The 21,927-nt window shown below is 42.3% G+C and overlaps 1 protein-coding gene across 3 annotated transcripts in view; it reads left to right on the top strand.

Moving 5' to 3' along the window:
• triqk (triple QxxK/R motif containing) overlaps positions 1-21,927 on the top strand; it is a 94,023-nt gene that overhangs the window by 387 nt on the left and 71,709 nt on the right. Inside the window, exon 1 of one of the 3 annotated variants that reach the window (XM_087986528.1) lies at positions 6-154. The exons of the other annotated variants lie outside the window; for them this stretch is intronic. The gene's annotated coding sequence lies outside the window, so the exon portion shown is untranslated. Of the gene's footprint in view, positions 1-5; positions 155-21,927 lie in introns of those variants that run through there. 3 annotated transcript variants of the gene reach the window in all.

The raw sequence follows: 21,927 nt of genomic DNA, 5'->3' as shown, positions 1-21,927 counted from the left end.
TAATGGATTATTGTGTTTTAGGATGGCGAGAGGGTACAGTGGTAAAATGTGCAAACAAGCTTGAGCAAATAATTTAGGATCAGTTTCATTATACATTTCTAATTCGAACTGCTGCACTCTTGCCAACCTAAAAAAGGGGAGAAAGGACTTGCATGTAAGTATCATGCTGTATGCATCAAACTTTTCAAAGCATTTTGCACAAGGCATTATTTGAAGTGTAAACTCTGGGTTGCTACGTTTGGTCCAAGATATGTTTGAAAGCCTGATCAGGTTATTATCAATCGTATTGGCACTGTTTCTTTGCTGCATTTGACCAGACCAAGGGTAAGGAGACACTTATAAAAGTAGACCACGCCCCCACCCCCCCATTACTATACAGTGGAACAGAGGATAGTTCAGAGATAATGAAGGCATGTAATAAAGGGAGAAATCATCATGTTGATTGGGACAGTCAGATTGGAAGAGGAAGATGAAATAACTTTACAGAGGCTGGTATCATATTACCAAGACACCCTTTGACTAGATTCACACTCCCAATCAGGGAATTCATATTCTGTGAAGTGAACTCATTGCGATCACTACAGAAGGAATAGGAAGAATTCATAGAGTGCATTTGGGACACTTTACAATAACAGTATGTTATAGGTCCAACTAGGGATCAGGTTATTCTGCTAACACTATGTCCCATCCCACTCCTACTCAGAGGTGTCCTGGGCCCTTTTAGCACCAGGTCAGGTTCCTTTGATTTGGCATCCGACACGGGCGGGCGTACCTCTTGCATCAGTAGTGCCTCAGTAAACTTTCACTCTTCTTCTGGCGGCAAAGGTCTTGAGGTGGCTTCTTCTGTCTTTGTATTCATCTTTGATTCAACAAGGTTTGATGGAGAGGTGAATCCATGGGCTCTGGCAGCATTTCCAAAGGTTTCCAGGGGCATGGCACATTTTGTGCTCACAGCATCTGAAAATTCACAGCTTTCAAAATCTCTTGATTTGGAGATGCCGGTGTTGGAATGGGGTGTACAAAGTTAAAAATCATACAACACCAGGTTATAGTCCAACAGATTTAATTGGAAGCACACTAGCTTTCGGAGTGTCGCTCCTTCATCAGGTGAAGGAGTGCCGCTCAGAAAGCTAGTGTACTTCCAATTAAACCTGTTGGACTATAACCTGGTGTTGTGTGATTTTTAACTTCAAAATCTCTGATGCTTATTCAGGACTGTTGTACTTACCTGAACTTTAAACTTTGCTGGCGCTGACCTCACATTGACCATGCCCCATGCCTCCTACCCATTCAGGACCATTTCTGTGATTCTTACACCAAACTTCATCCCCTTGTCAAACTCTCTCACTTGGTAGAGTCTCGGGTCTGGCATTGGAGTTCCTGACACCGTTTCACACTCAACCCACCCTCGGTTCGGGTAGATCTTGGTATGGAGTCTTCAACCCATTAAGCACATTGCCGATGCTATCCCTGCATTTGCATGTGAGGTGGTCCTATAATCAAATAAGAACTGTACTAGCTTGGTATCTCACGAGGCTGTAGACGTTTCTTCAATCTAGCCTTTAATGTTTGGACCACTCTTTCTGCCAGGCAATAGATGATGGTATGGAGCTAGGCAATTAGATGGTGGTATGGGAGCTGTCCTTATATGTTGAATCCCACTCAACTCCAGAAATAACCAGCTTCCCTGCTAGTACACGATGGCCTGTTATCTGTGACCAACACTTGTGGGACTCTGTGTGCTGCAAAAGATGTGCACAGTTTTTCTATTGTTGTCCTGGTATTGACGAATCGACCCTATGCACGTCCAACCACTTTGAGTGAGCATGTACAATGATTAAAACATGGAACCCTTGAAAGGACCTACATAGATGACATGTAACTGAGTCCAAGGTTTACCCAGCCATTCCAACAGTTGTGGAGGTGCTAGTGGGTGGTAATCTTTGTACTTATTGGCACTCTGGGCACTGCCCCACCAATGCGGCTATGTCTACATCCAAACCTTGCCACCAGACATAACTTCTCACCAATATCTTCATTTTGGAGACTCTAAATGATTCTGGTGGAGTTCATCCAGTATCTGCTGGCAACCTTTGCTTGGGACAAGCACTCTTGATCCCCACCAATATGCTATCCTCTACTGTGAGCCAGTCCCTCCTGGTCTAAAAAGGTTTCAGTTGTAGTTGTGATGGCTTTTGGTTTCCCCCATTAATACTAATTGTTTCAGTTTGAAAAGGATTGGACCTTTCTGTGACCAAAGTCTGACCACACCATTGTCAGCTGTGACTGGGAGTGTGTACCGAAAATTTAATATCATTATAGACTCTTCTATTGGGGGTACCAGTGGTGGTGTATCTGCTAATGGGAGGCGGCTCAATGCATGTGCATTCACTATTCAGCCTCGAAGTTCTAACTTATAAAGACTTAGTATTAGAGCCTACAGCTGAATGGGGCCTCAGGCTATTGGGTGGTACTGCTTTAACCTCTTTAAGCAGACCAAGAGGTGTTTGTGATTTATGGTCCGTAAAGGTGTTGGTGGAACTTTTTAATGCCAAACATGTCTGTCAATCTTTCTTTTCCTATCTGGCTATATTTATGCTGTGCATTAGCCAAAGTGCTGAATATATAAGCTATTGGATGTTCATCTCCATTGGGCCATCTATGAGCTAATACCACCCTGATGCCGTACAGGGAGGCATTGCATATCACTCCCAGATCTTTCTTAGGATCAGAGTGTGCCAACACCTTAGAGAATGATAACTGCTTTGTTACTTCTTTGAAAGCTAGGGCTTGTCTGTGAGATCATTTCCAAGGCTAACACTCTTTTAGGGATTGATGCAAAGTTGCCAGGATGGATGTCAATTTATGTATGAACTTTCTATAATACTTTACCAGCCCAAGAAATGACCTGAACTTCTGGACAGACATGAGAATTGGGCTCCTTTAATCGTCTTTACTTTATCTTCCAGTGGGCGTAACTTGTTCTGGTTCACCCTGTAGCCCAAGAAGGCCATTTGGGGTACTGGAACATATTTTTCCCTTCTTAGGCATACACCCATCTTAGAAAAAACATCTTAGGACTATATACAAGTTACTCTAAGTGTTTCTAGTTAGTTTTCCCTGTTATCAGGAAGTCATCCAGGTAAATGGTAGTCTGAGGTAGACCTTACAAAATGTTCTCCATCCTCCACTGAACAGGCTGACGATATGTCAAATGGCAGTCTCATATGTTGCTACAAGCCTTTATGGGTATTAATTATAGCAGACTTCTAGTAATCCTGATCTAAATGCTATTGCAGCTATGTGTGGCACATGTCTAGCTGTGTGAAAGACAGGCCCCCCTGTCAGTGTTGTGTATAAATCCTCTATCCGAGGGATTGGGTAATTATATAGCTGAGAAAAGGGGTTCACTGTTTATGTAAAACCTCCACAAAAGCGAACTCACCGATCGGGCATCAACATTGGTACACTGTTTGTGCCTATTCCATAAATTGGACTGGTTTGATGATTCCTTAACTTTCCAGGCTTCTATAAGGCAAATGGCACGAATGGGCCTTGCAGAATCGAGGAATTGCTTCCTCATCAACATGAAAGGTGGCCTTGGCTCATCTGATAGTCCCTTGACCTTCCTGGAAAACGTTGTGTATTTAAATAAGTCTTCACTCATGCAGCCACTTTCTAATAAAAAAATGTTGACCCCAATCTAGGTGAATCTTTCCCCACCAATTTCGCCCCAACAACCTTGAGTCTTTTGCTACAATTACTGGTAACTGAACCATCTGCTTTTCTTGAGAAGTTGGACATTTTATCTGTAAAGGTTCCCCTGTGTAGATTATCAGCCTAGTTGAGGTCTTGCACAAAGTTGAGGGCTGAAGTCCAGGGTGAATTTTATTAAAAGCTGGTTCTGTGATCGTTGATATAGCCGTATTGGAAATGGATGACCATTTAACCAGAAGGTATTTTGATTGGTTCTGATTTGGATGTTACTAAGCAATTTAAGGTAGAAGACAGAGAGTGGGGTTGGGTTGGGTTGCTTTGCTTTCAGACTGTAGGCCTGTGACCAGCAGTGGTGTGCCACAAGGAGCGTGCTGGGTCCACTGTTTTTTGTCATTTATATAAATGATTTGAATGTGAACATAAGAGATATAGTTAGTAAGTTTGCAGATGACACCAAAATTGTTGGTGTAGCAGACAGCAAAGAAGGTTACGGAATCTTGATCAGATGGGCCAATGGGTCGAGGAGTTTAAATAAATGTGGAGTCCTGCATTTTACAAATGCAAATCATAGCAGGACTTATACACTTAATGGAAAGGTACTTGGGAGTATTGCTGAACAAGGAGACCTTGAAATGCAGGTTTATAGGTCCTTGAAAGTGGAGTCACAGGTAGAAATGATAGTGAAGAAGGTGTTTGGAATGCTTACCTGAATTGATCAGAGCATTGAGTATAGGAATTGGGAGGTTATGCTGTGCCTGTACAGAACATTGGTAAGCCCACCTTTGGAATATTGTGTGCAATTCTGGTCTCACTGTGAAACTTGAAAGGGTTCAGAAAAGATTTACAAGGATGATGCCAGGGTTGGAGGTTTTGAGCTATAAGGAGCGGCTGAAGGCAGGGGCTGTTTTCCCTGGAGCATTGGAGGCTGAGGGTGACCTTATAAAGGTTTATAATATGATGAGGTGCATGGATAGGATAAATAGACAAGGTCTTTATCCTGGGGTGGGGGAGTCCAGAACTGGAGGGCATAGGTTTAAGCTGAGAGGGGAAAGATTTAAAAGGGACCTGAGACACAACGTTTTCACAGAGGGTGGTGTATATATTGAATGAACTGCCAGAGGATGTGATGGAGGCTGGTACAATTACCGCATTTAACAGGCATCTGGAAAGGTATGAGGAGTTTAGAGGGATATGGGCCAAGTGCTGGCAAATGGGACTAGATTAATTTACGATATCTGATTGGCATGAATGATTTGGACTTAAGGGTCTCTTTCTGTTTTGTATATCTTTATGACTGTATGACTCTTTAACTGTTGCAAGTCAGACGTAGGTGGACTTTCTAGGGTGTGCACTCTCTTGAATACTGCCAGTGAGTCCTCTTACTCAGTTTAGGTCAAGTGAGACTGTTTTGCTGTCTTGAGTCCGCATACTGGCAACAGCTATAATAGCTTGCTGTCAGATCATGAATAAAATTATAACTGTTTGGCTGGGGCTTGGTTTTGTTTTGGGGTTTTGCTGTGGGCCAACCTCAAGTCCCTATGATGCAAGAGATGTCCTGAGTGAGGCTAAACAGTTGTCTGCATTCAAGTGGTGTTTCCCAAGCTGAGTCGGACTGGCAAGGGTGTCCAATTCCATTCGCATATCTTGTTCCTTGTATGCTCCACTTGCTGCATTTTCCAGTGATAAAGCCAGTTATTTGAAAGCCAGTTGTCTGTTTGAAATTCAGATGAGCTTCAGCTAGCAGGTATTTTTGCATAGTTACATCATTAATCTCACATACCAGATGGTCTCTGAACATTTCAGTAAGGGTTAAAGCAAATTCACGAACTTCTGCTAATTATCTTAACCTTGTCAAAAACCCCAGAATTGTTTCCGCTGGTTCTTGAATTGCTGAGTAAAACGACAGAATCTCAGAGTTAGAGGAGGCTTGGGTTCATAATATTCCTTAACTATATCTGTCAATTCTTGAAAGGTTTTAGTATTTTGGTACCTCAGGGAAAGTTACACTCCTAATGACAGAAAAAGCTGCAACTTCACAGGCTGTCAGGAAATTTACTTGTTATTTTTCATCTGCCATAATGTCATTGGTTCAGAAAAATAACACAGTCTTTCCAAGTACTGGGCAGCAGGGTCAAATGAGTCAAGCGTCTCAAACATGGCATAATGTAAGATAATACTTACCCAACTCAAACGCAATTGTTATGAGCAAGTTTCTTCAGGATCATGCTGTACTCTCATCACCACTGAAATAACCATTTAGAGGCTGGTATCCAGTCACCAATTCACTGTTTACTTACACATGAACAGTCTTTGACTGTCATCTATCTCATACAGAATCAGGCATCAGTGTGTCAGTATTCCTGACGTGCAACCTTTTCATGTCAACCAGGGGTCCCTGACTGGACCACATTAATAGCCCCAGTCATATTCTCTGTGGTGCAATTGGCTGACCTTTTTACAATTACTACAGAGGGCATGAGGAAGAATTTGTAGAGTGTACTCAGGATAGTTTCTAAGAACAATATGTTGTGAATCCTACCATGGATCACGTTATTTTGAATCTGGTGATGTGTAGTGGTTTAATAAATGATGTCAGACTAAAATATCCACTAGCAAACAATGATTATAATATGATAGCATTTGTTTTGAGATGGAGTAACTTTTGATGGAGACAACTGTGCTAAACTTAAAAAGGTGAATTACAAAGAATGAGAGCAGAGCTGGCTGGAGTGGACTGGGAAAGGATTTTAGCAGCAAAGATATTAAGGAACATTGGCAGATGTTTAAGAAAATAGTTAATGACTCACATCAAATATATATTTAATTGAGGAAAAATGATTCTAGGAAGGAAATAAGCCAACCATGGCTAACCAGAAAAGTTAAGGGTAACATTAGATTTAAAGGGAAGAAACATACAATGTGTCAAAGATTAGTGGTAAGGTGGAGGATTGCTAAAGTTTAAAAAGAAACAACAGAAAATGACCAAAATAATAAAGAAGGAAAAAATAAAGGTTGAGGGTAAACTTGCAACGAACATCAAGATAGATGGTAAGAACGATTTTAAATTCATAAAAAAGAGAAACATCAAAGTGAACAGAGGCCACTTGGAGAAAGTGGCTGGGGAAATAATAATGGGGAACCAGGAAATGGCAGAGGAATTCAATAAAATCTTTGCATCAGCCTTCACACTGGAAGACATTAATAGCATTTCAAGATCACTTAAAAAATCAAGGAGCAAAATCAGGAGAAGAAATAAATACAATACCTATCAGTTAAAAAATGCTCAGAAAACTAATGGGATTAAAGGCCAGTAAGTCCCTTGCACCTGATGGGGTTCATCCAGTTGCTCCAGAGATAGTGGATTCATTGATAGTAATCTTCCCGGAATTCTTAGATTCTGGAAAGCGTTGTCAGATTGGAAAACTGTCAATGTAACACTTTATTTAAAAAGGGAAAGAGACAAAAAAAAGTAACTATAGATCAATTAGCTTAATGTTAATGTCCGTTATTAGGGAAATGTTAGAATCTATTATAAAATATGTATTGGCAAAATATTTAAGAATAAATGTTATGGTCAAGCAGAGTCAGGAGGGCTTCATGAAGGGTTTTCTGCCTGATAAATGTACTAGATTCTTTGAGGTGACAAGCATGAAAGATTAACAGGAAGCAATGGATTTAATAGATTTAGATTTTCAGAAGGCATTCAGTGAGATCAGGGTTGATTTTGTAATCCTCAACTCCACTTTCTTGATTAGCTTACAGTTTAAAAGTCTGTCTATCCCAGCCTTGCTTATATTTAACTACCCAGCTTCAATAACCCTGTATGATAAATAATTCTACAGACTCACTTCCGCTGAGAGAAGAAATTCCACTCTGTCTTAAATGTGCAGCCCTTATCCTGACATTATGTTCTATGGTCCAAGACTCTTCTCACAAGAGGCACAAACCTTTCTGCATCTACCCTGTCAAGTCTCCTAAGAATCTTTATTTCAATGAAGTAGCCTCTCATTCTTCCGTATTCCAGTGAGTGGCCCAACCTATTCAATCTCTCCACTTAAGAAGGTACCGGACCTGTTACCAGTTTTGTGAACCTTCTATGAACTGCCTCCAATACTAGTATGTGTTTCCTTAGTGAAGGGGCCCAAATCTATTGACAGTGTTCCAGCTATGTCTCACTAGTGCCCTATAAAATTTTAGCAAAAGCCTACCTCCTTTCATACTGTACTCCCTTTGAAATAAAGGAAAACATTCCATGGCCTTCCCTATTATCTGTTGAACTTGGATGCTGGCTTTTAGTGATGTATGTGTGCGAACTCCTAAATCCCTCTATTCTGTAGCCTACCAAAGTCTTTCCCTATTTAAATAATATGTGTTTTGTAAGAAAATATGTGACCATAAATAAAATCAACGTAGGTTTAGATTACCTACAGTTTGGAAACAGGCCTTTTGGCTCAACAAGTCCATGCTGACATTCCGAAGAGTAACCCATCCCCCTACCCTATATTTATCCCTGACTAATGCACCTAACACTCTGGGCAATTTAGCATGGCCAATTCACCTAACCTGCACATCTTTGGATTGTGAGAGGAAACCAGAGTACCTGGAGGAAACCCACACAGACACGGGGAGAATGTGCAAACTCCACACATACAATCACCCGAGACAGGAATTGAACCCGGGTCCCTGATGCTGTGAGGTAGCAGTGCTAACTACTGAGCCACCATGCCACCCTCATTTACAAGAATAATACCTGGAATTCAGGGGTTGAGTTATGAGGACAGATTGTACAAATTAGGCTGGTTTTCTCTAGAATTTAGAAAGTTAAAGGGTGATATTATCAGGAGAAGATATGATAGGTAAAGATAAACTATTTCAGTCGATTGGAGATTATATAATTCGGGCCATAGTGTGAGAATTAGGGCCAGACCATTCAGGAGAGACGTTAGGAAACACTTCTACACACAAATCTGTAACTTTAAATCTGAGACAAACACATTTTTATTCATCAAAGGTATGAAGAGGTATGGGCCAAAGGCTGGTACTGTATATGGAATTAGGCTACAGATCAGCTCTGATCTCAATGAATGGCAGAACACTCTCAAGGGACATACTCTTGTTCTTGTGTTCACTGGTTTTTAAAATTCACACACAGCCATTCTCTTTTCTTGAGAACAGGCCCCATTTGAGCTGAATGAACAATGCAGTGGCAAATGCACAACTAGATCTCAATGTTTATTTCTGGACAGAAATTTCTAGTCTAAGCCAAGATTTGTGAGAGGCACAGGTCAGCAAATAAAACCTTAAGTGAAAGAATTAAAAGACACAAAAGACTATAGATCAAGCTAAGTACATTGTGAAGCATATCTTTTTAAATATGTCGGTCAGACTCCTGTTCTGCATGTAACAAATTTCAGTTGTTGTGGAATAAATGGCAGTTAAATACATTTTCAGAAGTTGCTGAAAGAATCTTGGGAACCCATGGGCTGCATTTATTACAAGGCCAGGTGTATGCTTTCTTTATCTATTATAAATGTGGAATTAGCAATTAACAGTTGAAGAAGACTGTAAATTGATGTAAATGAAAGATTTGTTCCCTCTCTCTCAGTCACATTTAGTGGGTAAACATGAACACAATTAAAGCTGACTGTCAGAAGTCATTAGCTCACCTTAATATTTTTCTGCTTCAAGTTCCCAAGCAGCCAGTTGTGGAGGAAAGAAATGCCTGATCTCACAGCCTCCAATTTCTGCCTTTTAGCTGGTTTGATCATTTTTGCTGAGTGCGTATGTATCCTACCCTTGAGCTGTCTTTGTTCTGGTAAACTTGTTTTAAATTATGGGACATGGGAACATGGAGGAACAAAAAATGAGCCATTTACATAAATCATGAAAAAAACAAATGCACTGTTACGGAGGCAACTCAACCTGAGGGCCGGAGAATGACTATGAGAGTGTGGGATTGTGCATAAAAACATTTCAAGTCCTAAGTGCAGAAAAGTTTGGTTTTGCAATAGAAGGAGTGTGTCTGATTTGAGAGAAAGTACTAGAGGAGAGCGTTGAATGCAGTAAAGCATCAGATTGGAGAACAAAGAGAATAGGTGAGGTCTGTGGTAAAATTAAGGAGACTAACCCGTAGAGTTTTTACGCAAAGCCTTCTTATTGGAAGATGTATGGAAGAATGTGGGAGTTCAGTATCTTTTCACAATGTATGGGCAGGTTGAAACGTTGCAGGTACAAAAGACAATTTATGCTGGCCTAGAACTAAAGTTATTAGGTATGTAACTACTAAGTTGTATGTATTTATAAAGTCTTGAGAGAATGTAAGACATTTTTTGAAAACAGATTTTGCTGTATTACACTGAATGTTACCTGTTTAAGGTTCCAATTGTAGCAAGACATGCTTGCAAACTGCCTGTAACAATGTTATGTGAATGGTATGCTTAAACTTAAAACTTAAAACTTTTTGCTGTGTATAGCACAGATTCCACACAGTCAGGATGGAATAAAAAGAAAGACATGTAGGAAGATTTAAAAGAGGTGTAAACATTATAGAGTAATAATAGTAGGGGATTTCAACTTAGAGTCAGAGAGTCATAGAGATGTACAGCACGGAAACAGACCCTTCGGTCCAACCTGTCCATGCTGATCAGATATCCCAACCCAATCTAGTCCCACCTGCCAGCACCCGGCCCATATCCCTCCAAACCCTTCCTATTCATATACCCATCCACATGCCTTTTAAATGCTGAAATTGTACCAGCCTCCACCACATCCTCTGGCAGCTCATTCTGTACAAGTACCACCCTCTGCATGAAAAAGTTGCCCCTTAGGTCTCTTTTATATCTTTCCCCTCTCACCCTAAACCTATGCCTTCTAGTTCTATACTCCCCCACCCCAGGGGAAAGACTTTGTCTATTTATCCTATCCATGCCCCTTATGATTTAATAAACGTCTATAAGGTCACCCCTCAGCCTCTGATGCTTCAGGGAAAACAGCCCTAGACTATTCAGCCTCTCCCTATAGCTCAAATCCTCCAACCCATGGCAACATCCGTGTAAATCTTTTCAGAACCCTTTCAAGTTTCACAACATCCTTCTGATAGGAAGGAGACCAGAATTGCACACAATATTCCAAAAGTGGCCTAACCAATGTCCTGTACAACCGCAATATGACCTCCCAACTGAAGAAGGGCTCATGCCCGAAACGTCGATTCTCCTGCTCCTTGGATACTGCCTGACCTGCTGCGCTTTTCCAGCAACACATTTTCAGCTCCCAACTCAATGCTCTGACTAATGAAGGAAAGCATACCAAATGCCTTCTTCACTATCCTATCTACCTGCGACTCCACTTTCGAGGAACAATGAACCTGCACTACAAGGTCTCTTTGTTCAGCAACACTCCCTAGGACTTTACCATTAAGTGTATATTAGTCCTGCTAAGATTTGCTTTCCCAAATGCAGCACCTCGCATTTATCTGAATTAAACTCCACCTGTCACTTCCATGCCCATTGACCCATCTGATCAAGATCCCATTGTAATCTGAGGTAACCTTCTTCGCTGTCCACTACACCTCCAATTTTGGTGTCATCTGCAAGCTTACTAACTGTACCTGTTATGCTCAAATCCAAATCATTTATATAAACGATGAAAAGGAGTCGACCAAGCACCAATCCTTGTGGCACTCCACTGGTCACAGGCCTCCAGTCTGAAAAAACAACCCTTCACTACCACCCTCTGTCTTCTACCTTTGAGCCAGTTCTGTACCCAAATGGCTAGTTCTCCCTGTATTCCATGAGATCTAACCTTGCTAACCAGTCTCCCATGGGGAACCTTGTCGAACGCCTTATTAAAGTCCACATAGATCATGTCTACCACTTTGCCCTCATCAATCCTCTTTGTTACTTCTTCAAAAAGCTCAGTCAAGTTTGTGAGACATGATTTCCCAAATACAAAGACATGTTGACATATCTCTAATCAGTCCTTGCCTTTCCTGTACATCCTGTCCCTCAGGATTCCCTCCAACAATTTGCAGACCACCAACATCAGGGTCACTGGTCTATAGTTCCCTGGCTTGTCCTTACCATCTTTCTTAAATAGTAGCACCATGTTAGCCAATCTCCAGTCTTCCAGCACCTCCCCTGTAACATCGATGATACACATACCTCAGTAAGAGGCTCAGCAATTACTTCCCACAGAGTTCGAGGGTACACGTGATCAGGTCCTGGCGATTTATCCAACTTTATGCGTTTCAAGACGTTCAGCACTTCCTCCTCTGTAACATGGACATTTTTCAAGATGTCACCATCTATTTCCCTACATTCTATATCTTCAGTGTCCTTTTCCGTAGTAAATAGTGATGCAAAATATTCGTTTAGTATCTCCCCCATCTCCTGCGGCTGCACACAAAGGCCGCCTTGCTGATCTTTGAGGAGCCCTGTTCTCTCCCTAGTTACCCTTTTGTCCTTAATGTATTTGTAAAATCCCTTTGCCTTCTCCTTAACTCTATCTGCCAAAGATATCTCATGTACCCTTTTTGCCCTCCTGATGTCCCTCTTAAGTATTTTCCTACTGCCTTTAAACTCTCCTAAGGATTCACTGGATCTATCATGTCTAGGAAAGGCGCAGCAGGTCAGACAGCATCCAGGGAACAGGAGAATCGACGTTTCGGGCATAAGCCCTTCTTCAGGAAAGCCTTCCTGAAGAAGGGCTTATGCCCGAAACGTCGATTCTCCTGTTCCCTGGATGCTGTTTGACCTGCTGCGCTTTTCCAGCAACACATTTCCAGCTCTGATCTCCAGCATCTGCAGACCTCACTTTCTCCTCTATCATGTCTATACTTGCTTCCTTCTTTTTCTTAACTGAAACCTCAATTTCTTTAATCATCCAGCATTCCCTACACCTACCAGCCTTTCCTTTTACAGGAATATACTGTCTCTGGGCTCTCGTTATCTCATTTTTGAAGCCTTCCCATTTTCCAGACATCCTTTTACCTGTGAATATCTGCCCCATGTCAGCTTTTGAAAGTTCTTGCCTTATTCTGGGGAAGGTGGGACCTGTACAAACAGGATGGTCTTCACTTGAACCAGAGGGGTAGTAATGTTCTGGGTGGAAAATTTGCTGATGCTATTCGGGTGGGTTTAAACTAGCTCAGCAGGGGAATGGGAACCTGAGGTGTAGTTGCAGTGCACAGGAGGATGAGAGTAGGGAGGACAGGGGCAGGAATTCATGGTCACAGGAATGTGTTAGCAGACAGCAAGCTGGTTTGAGGCGTGTCTACTTCAACGCCAGAAGTATCTGAAGTAAGGTAGGTGAGCTTGCAGCATGGATCGGTACCTGGGACTTCGATGTTTGTGACCGTTTCAGAGACATGGATAGAACAGGATGAGGAATGAATGTTGCAGGTTTCAGGATTTAGATCTTTCATTAAGAACAGGCAAGGTGGTAAAAGAGGGGGAGATGTAGCCTTGTTAGTCAAGGACAGTATAACTTTGGCCGAAAGAACTTTTGACAAGGACTCGTCTACTGAGGTAGTGTGGGCTGAGGTTAGAAACAGGAGAGGAGAGGTCACACTGCTTGGAGTTTTTTATAGGCCTCCGCAGAGTTCCAGGGAGGTGGAAGAGAGGATTGGTAAAATGGTTTTGGGTAGGAGTGAAAGAAACAGGGTGGTCATTATGGGGGACTTTAACTTCCCCAACATTGACTGGAAATTCTATAACTCCAGTGCGTCTGATGGGTCAGTTTTTGTCCAATGTGTATGGGAGGGTTTCCTGACACAGTATGTGAAAGGGCTGACAAGAGGGGAGGCCACACTGGATCTAGTGCTTGGTAATGAACCAGGCCAGGTATTTGATTTAGTGGTAGGTGAGCATTTTGGAGAGAGTGACCATAATTCAGTTACATTTAATTTAGCAATGGAAAGGGATAGGTACATGCCACAGGTCACCAGTTATCGATGGGGCAAGGGCAATTATAATGCGATTAGGCAAGACTTAGGATGCATAGAATGGGGTAGCAAAAAGCAGGGGATGCAGACAATGGAAAGTGGAGCTTGTTTAAGGAACAGGTATTGCGTCTCCTTGATAGGAATGTCCTTGCAGGCAGGGAGGAAGTTAGAAGGTGAGGGAACCGTGGCTTACTACAGAAATTGCATCCCTTGTTAAGCAGAAGAAGGAGGCTTATGTCTTGATGAGGCAAGGTGGTTCAGATGAGGCGATGGAGAAATTACAGATCAGCGAAGAAGGATTTAAATAGAGAATTATGAAGAGCAAAGAGAGGACACGAGCAGTTTTTAGCAAATAGAATAAAGGAGAACCCTAAAGTTTTCTATAGGTATGTGAGGAATAAAAGGGTAGGAATAGGGCCAGTCAAAGACATCGGAGAGGTGCTAAGCGAACATTTCGCATCGGTTTTCATTCAGGAAAGGGAGAATATTGTAGAGGAAAAGAATGAGGTACGAGATATTAGACTAGAAAGGATCGAGGTTAGTTACGAACAGGTGTTATCAATTCTAGAAGGAGTGAAAGTAGACAAGTTCCCTGGGCCGAATGGGATTTATCTGAGGATTCTCTGGGAAGCTAGGGAGGAGATAGTAGAGCCTTTGGCTTTGATATTTGAGTCGTCATTGTATCCAGGTTTAGTACCAGAGGACTGGAGGATTGCAAATATTGTGCCCTTGTTCAAGAAGGACAGCAGAGATAACCCAGGTAATTATAGACCAGTGAGCCTTACCTCTGTTGTAGGAAAGGTTTTGGAAAGGATTATAAGAGATAAGATTTATAATCAACTAGCAAGCAACAATTTGATTTCAGATAGTCAACATGGTTTCGTCAAGGGCAGGTCGTGTCTCACAAACCTCATTGAGTTTTTTCAGAAGGTGACCATGCATGTAGGTGAGGGTAGGGCAGTTGACGTGATATACATGGACTTCAGTAAAACCTTTGATAAGGTTCCACATGGTAGGCTATTGGAGAAAATACAGAAGTTTGGGATTGAGGGTGATTTAGCAGTTTGGATTAGAAACTGGTTTTCTGAAAGAAGGTAGCGAGTGGTGGTTAATGGAAAATATTCAGCCTGGAGTCTGGTTACTAGTGATGTGCCACAAGGTTCTGTTTTGGGAACACTGCTGTTTGCTATTTTTATAAATGACTTAACCGCAGGCAAAGGTGGATGGATTAGTAAATTTGCAGATGATACTAAAGTCGGTGGAGTAGTGGACAGTTTGGAAGAATGTTACAGGTTGCAGGGGTCTTGGAAAAAATGCATGCATTGGGCTGAGAGGTGGCAAATGGAGTTCAATGCAGCTAAATGTGAGGTAATGCACTTTGGGAAGAATAACAGGAAGGCAGAGTACTGGGTCAATGGAAAGATTCTTGGTAGTGTGGATGTGCAGAGGGATCTTGGAGTCCATGTACATAGATCCCTGAAAGTTGCCACCCAGGTTGATAGTGTTGTTAAGAAGGCATACAGTGTGTTAGGTTTCATTGGTAGAGGGATTGAGTTCCGGAGCTGCAATATCATGCTGCAACTGTACAAAATGCTAGTGTGGCCACACTTGAAATATTGTGTACAGTTCTGGTCGCCCTATTTCGGGAAGGATGTGGAAGCATTGGAAAAGGTGCAGAGGAGATTTACCAGGATGTTGCCTGGTCTGGAGGGAAAGTCTTCAGAGGAAAGGCTGAGAGACTTGGGTCTGTTCTCATTGGAAAGAAGAAGGCTAAGTAGGGATTTGATAGAGACATAGAAGATAATCAGAGGATTAGATAGGGTAGACAGTGACAGTCTTTTTCAGAGGATGATGACGTTAGCTTGTACAAGGAGGCATAGCTCCAAATTGAGGGGTGACAGATTTAAGGCAGATGATAGAGGCAGGTTCTTTACTCAAAGCGTGGTAAGGGCGTGGAATGTTCTACCTGTCAGTGTAATTGACTCAGCCACATTAGGGAGATTTAAACAATTCTTAGATAGATGATGGTGGGATAGTGCAGGGGGATGAGCTGAGAATAGTTCACAGATTGGCGCAACATCGAGGGCTGAAGGGCCTGCTCTGCGCTGTATTGTTCTATGTTCTATGTTCTACTGTCAAAATTGGCCTTCCTCCAATTTCGAACTTCAACTTTTAGATCTGGTCTATCCTTTTCCATCACTATTTTAAAATTAATAGAATTATGGTCTCTGGCCCCAAAGTGCTCTCCCACTGACACCCCCGTCACCTGCCCTGCCTTATTTCCCAAGAGTAGGTCATGTTTTGCAACTTCTCTCGTCGGTACATCCACATATTGAATCAGAAAATTGTCTTGTACGCACTTAACAAATTCCTCTCCATCTAAACCCTTAATACTATGGCAGTCCCAGTCTGTGTTTGGAAAGTTAAAATCTCCTACCATAACCACCCTATTATTGTCAAACAGGTTTATTTGGAAGCACTAGCTTTCAGAGTGCTGCTCCTTCATCAGAAGCAGTCCAACACCGGCATCTCCAAATCACCCTATTATTCTAACAGATAACTGAGATTTCCTTCCAAATTTGTTTCTCACTTTCCTGCTGACTGTTAGGAGGTGTATAAAATATAATCCCAATAAGGTGATCATCCCTTTCTTATTTCGCAGTTCAACCCAAATAACGTCCCTGGATGTATTTCCGGAATATCCTCCCTCAGCACAGCTGTAATGTTATCCCTTATCAAAAATGCCACTCCCCCTCCTCTCTTGCCTCCCTTTCTGTTCTTTCTGTAGCATTTGTATCCTGGGACATTAAGCTGCCAGTCCTGCCCATCCCTGAGCCATGTTTCTGTAATTGCTATGATATCCCAGTCCCATGTTCCTAACCATGCCCTGAGTTCATCTGCCTTCCCTTTTAGGCCCCTTGCATTGAAATAAATGCAGTTTAATTTATCAGTCCTATCTTGTTCTCTGCTTTGTCCCTGCCTGCCCTGACTGTTTAGCTTGCTTCTGTTCTCAACTGTACCAGTCTCAGATTGATCTCTTTCCTCACTATCTCCCTAGGTCCCCACCCTCCCACCTTACTAGTTTAAATCCTCCGAGCAACTCTCGCAAATCTCCCTGCCAGTATATTAGTCCCCTTCCAATTCAAGTGCAATCCATCCTTCTTGGACAGGTCACTTCTACCTATACAAGAAGAGATTCCAATGATCCAAAAATGTGAATCCTTCTCCCATATACCAACTCCTCAACCATGCATTCATCTGCTCTAACCTCCAATTCCTACCCTCACTAGCTCTTAGCACCGGGAGTAATCCAGATATTACTACTCTCGAGGACCTCCTTTTTAAATTCCTGCCTAACTCTCTGTAATCTCCCTTCAGAATCCCATCCTTTTTCCTTCCTCTGTTATTGATTCCAATGTGTACAATGACCTCTTGCTGGCCCCTCTCCCTCTTGAGAACATTCTGCACCCTCTCTGAGACATCCTTAATCCTGGCACCAGGGAGGCAACACACTGTTCTGCTTTTTCGTTGCTGGCCACAGAAACGTGTGTCTGTGCCTCAGACTAGACAGTCCCCTAATACAATCGATTGCTTGGGACCCGACGTACCTCTCAGTACATTAGAGCCAGTCTCAATACTAGAAACTTGGCTGTCGTGCTATATTCCCCTGAGAATACATCACCCCCTACATTTTCCAAAATAGCATACTTGTTTGACAGAAGACCCCTGCCCTAGGTGCCTACCTCTCTTATCTTTCCTGGAGTTAACCCATCTATGTGACTGTATCAGCAACCTTTCTTCCCTCCTACAACTGCCTTCCATTAACCCCCTTACTCTTGTAAATTCCTCATTGCCTCTAACTGTCTCTCCAACTGATCCATTCAATATGATAAGATTCGAAACCAACGGCACTTATTGCAGATATAATCCTGAGTAACACGTAAGCTCTCCCTAAACTCCCACATCTAACAAGAGGAGCATATTACTCTACTAAATTGCTTCTTTCAGTCTACAGACCCAGAAAATAACACTGTCTTGTTCCCCTATAAAACACTGCTCCAGACTAATGTAATACTTATGGCTTATATTTTTAAGTTTAATCAAGAGACATATCTCAATAAAACATATAATCAAGAAAGAACCCACTCTACTCACTACTGCAGACTTACTGTAAAGGCCACATTTAAAACTATTCACTTATATGTTTCTGTGCTGTGACCTCTCCCAAACAGGTTCCTCCATGATCAGGTGTGAATTTTACAGTTTGTTAATTTTCCCTGATGCACTTTGATGTCCAGCGATACATTCTTTCAAACAGCAAAGGCAATAACTGCGCAGGTTGCTCAATATTTTCTTGAATAGACAAAATCTGAAACACTTAGACAGGGTGGAATTCTTAAAATATGTCCAGAAGAGTTTTTAAGCCGACTACAGAGGGTGTGACGCTGGACTGACTTTTAGAAAACAAAGCCAGGCAAGTGGTAGATGTGTTAGTGGAGGAGCATTTTGGAAATAGTGACCATAATTCAGTAAGATATAGGATCATTCTGGATAGCGACAAAGATAAATAGGAAATAAAGGTTCTGTATTAGGAGAAGGCTGATTTTGATCACACAGAATCTGACCAAAATGAACTGGGAGCAATGACTTGCAGGAAAATCCGCATCAGAGCGGCAGGAGTCGTTCAAAAAATTAACAATGAGAGTGCGGGCCAACTTTCTTGTCAAGGTGAAGGGTGTGACGAATAGGTCCAGAGAACCCTGAACATAAAGGATGAATAGGATCAGATAGGGAAAAATACAGCGGGCTCAAAACAGCAGATGCCCCAGGGTATAGAAGGTACAGGGTGTTACATAAAAAAGAAATTCAGAAATCAAAGATGGAACATCGAAAAACACTGGTTGGGAACATTAGAGAATAAATTTCTAAATATGTTAGGGATAAGAGAATAACTAGGGAAATAGTAGGGCTCATTAGGGACCAAAATGACAATCTGTTGACCCAGGTGATGTAGCTAACAATTTAATTAGTACTTTATATCTGCATTCACAATAGAGAAGGTCTGTAGGTAAGGCATGTGATCAAAAGGCCAATGGAATGCTATCCCTTATTTCGAAAGAAATTGAACATAGAAGTCAGGATGTCATGTTGCAGTTGTACATGGCACCAGTGACTCCACATTTCAATTACTTCATGCAGACTTGGTCTATTTATTTAAGGAAGGATGACAATGCAATAGAGGCGGTTCAGAGGAGATTTACAAGATTGGGAGATGGAGGGCGTGGGTTATTTGAGAGGACAGGCTGTGATTATTTCCACTGGCCGACAAGATTAAGGAGTGACATGATTGAAATGTCCAAGATCCTGAATAGTTTTGACAAGATGGATGTGGAAAAGATGTTTCCTGTTTTCAGTCAGTCTAGAACGAGGGTGCACTGTTTGAAAATTTGGAGCCTCCATTTTAGGATGGAGATGAAGTGCAATTGTTTCTGTGCAATTTTGGAACACACTGTCTCAGAAAGAGGAGGCAGGGGCCTTAAATATTTTGAAGCTACAGGTGGTTATATGGTTATTGGACAGGGGAATCCGGGTTATTGGGGGTAGATTAAATGTGGAATTCAAATCACAAACAGATGAACCATGATCTTGTTGAATGGCTAACTTTTATACTCAGTGCCCCGACCAATGAAGGCAAGCTTGCCGTATGCCCTCTTCACCACCTTACCCACTTGTGTCGCTACTTTCAGGGAGCTTTGGACTTGCACCCCAAGATCCCACTGTTTATCCATGCTCCTCAGGGTCCTGCTAGTTACAAAGAACAAAGAAAATTAAAGCACAGGAACAGGCCCTTCGGCCCTCCAAGCCTGCGCCAATCCAAATCCTCGATCTAAAGCTGTTGTCTATTTTCTAAGGATCTGTATCCCTTTGCTCCCTGCCCATTCATGTATCTGTCTAGATGCATCTTAAATGACACTATTGTACCCGCCTCTATCACCTCTGCTGGCAACACGTTCTAGCCACCCCCACCCTCTACATAAAGAACTTTCCATGCATATCTCCCTAAACTTCTCCCCTCTCACTTTGAACTTGGTAACTGAATTTCGCACTCTGGGAAAAAGCTTCTTGCCATCCACCCTGCTTATACCTCTCATAATTTTGTAGACCTCAATCAGGTCCCCCCTCAACCTCCGTCTTTCTAATGAAAATAACCCTAATCTACTCAACCTCTCTTCATAGCTAGCCCGCTCCATACCAGGCAACATCCTGGTGAACCTCCTCTACTCCATGTCCAAAGCATCCACATCCTCCTGGTAATGTGGCGACTAGAACTGTACACAGTATTCCAAATGTAGCCTAACCAAACTCCTATTCATCTGTCACATGGCCTGCAAACTCTTGTACTCAATACTCTGATGAAGGAAAGCATGCAGTATGCCTTCTTGACCACCTGTATTGATCTGCGTTGCCACCTTCAGGGCAAATAGACCTGAACATCCAGATCTCTCTACATCAATTTTCCCCGGGACTTTTCCATTTACTGTATAGTTCAATCTTGAATTGGATCTTCCAAAATGCATTACCTTGCATTTGCCCTGATTGAACTCCCATCTGCCATTTCTCTGCTCATCTCTCCAATCTATCCATATTCTGCTGTATTCTCTGACAGTCCCCTTCACTATCTGCTACTCCATCAACCTTAGGGCCATCTGCAAACTTGCTAACCAGACCATCTATATCTTCCTCCAAATCATTTATGTATATCACAAACAACAGTGGTCCCTGCACGGATCCCTGTGGAACACTATTGGTCACAGGTCTCCATTTTGAGAAACTCCCTTCCACTACTGCTCTCTGTCTCCTGTTGCCCAGCCAGTTCTCTATCCATATTTTACTGTATACTTACCTCTTTTTTGACCTCCCAAATGCATTACGCCACACTTGTCAGGATTAAACTCCATCTCCCATTTCTCCACCCAACTTTCCAACTGATTTATATCCTGCTTTATGTTTTGATAATCTTCCTCACTATCTACAATTCTACCCATTTTCATGTTATCTGCAAACTTACTAATCAGGCCACCCACATTTTCATCCAAAGTCATTTAGGTCCCAGCACTGGATCTTTACAGAACACCATTGGTCACAGATTCCAGTCTGAAAAATTCCCCTCAACAACTACCTTCTGACTTCTATGACCAAGCCAATTTTGTATTCAACTCACCAATTTACCGTGGATCCGATGTGACTTCATCTTCTAGGCCAGCCTATCATGTGGGATCTTGTCAAATGCTTGAGTAAAGTCCATGGAGACAACATCCACTGCCCTACCATCATCAATCATCTTCATCACTTGCTCAAAAACTCGAATCAGATTTATGAAACAAGACCCTCCACTGCATAAGGCCATACAGACTATCCCTACTGTGATTTCATTCTCTCCTACAAAGCACCCTGATAAGGGCCTCACATTGCACACACAGATCTTGTGTGCTCAGAAAGAAAGACAAGCTAACTGCACTAATTCTGGTAGTGATTGCAGCCACTTTTCATTTCCAGGCTGCACTTATGATTCATGTGAAAATGTATGGCAATGCAAGTCATGTTTAGCAGAAGCAGACAACAGACTCAGCTTGGTAACCAAAGGACTCCCCTGAACCTCCGTGATTGTTTCTTCCTTGCATTCCCTGTCGAGTCGATCAATACTGAGTTTCCACACATTCCCACAGAACTCTTCCATTTACAAACTTCATCTCACAGCAGTACCCCTCAGGGCCTTGCCGTCTAGCTACGCCACACTGACTGTTCTGCTACACTATCTCACGTCAATGCCAGGGTGGCGGTGATAAACGGTGGACTTGCACTCACACAATAACCCATGGCCTCCAACGCACTGTTGTTTTGTGCCCTCCCCCACTAATATGTTGACTCCGTCTCAGTTTTCACAATTACTGTTCGCTCTCCCTCCAAACAGGCTGTCCCCAGTGCCCTGAACTCCAGAGTTGACTCGCCCAACTTCCCTCCTACGGAATTGGCCCTCAAAAACCTTCTTGAAAGTCATTGAACTGAACCCCAGTGATAGGATCAGACAGAGTCAGCCTGGATTTCCTGTTTGGCCATGTTTATTTTTGATTAGATTCCATACAGTGTGGAAACAGGCCCTTCGGCCCAACCAGTCCACACCGACCCTCTGAAGAGTAACCCACCCAGACCCATTTCCCTCTGACTAATGCACCTAACACTATGGGCAACTTAGCATGGCCAATTCACCT

Source organism: Chiloscyllium plagiosum, unplaced genomic scaffold (assembly GCF_037043375.1).
Source record: "Chiloscyllium plagiosum isolate Xiang-an unplaced genomic scaffold, Cpla_swu_hap1 HiC_scaffold_4, whole genome shotgun sequence".
Taxonomy (NCBI): domain Eukaryota; kingdom Metazoa; phylum Chordata; class Chondrichthyes; order Orectolobiformes; family Hemiscylliidae; genus Chiloscyllium; species Chiloscyllium plagiosum.
The sequence above is the reverse complement of the archived record's forward strand: the minus strand, read 5'-3'. Positions and strand labels throughout refer to the sequence as shown.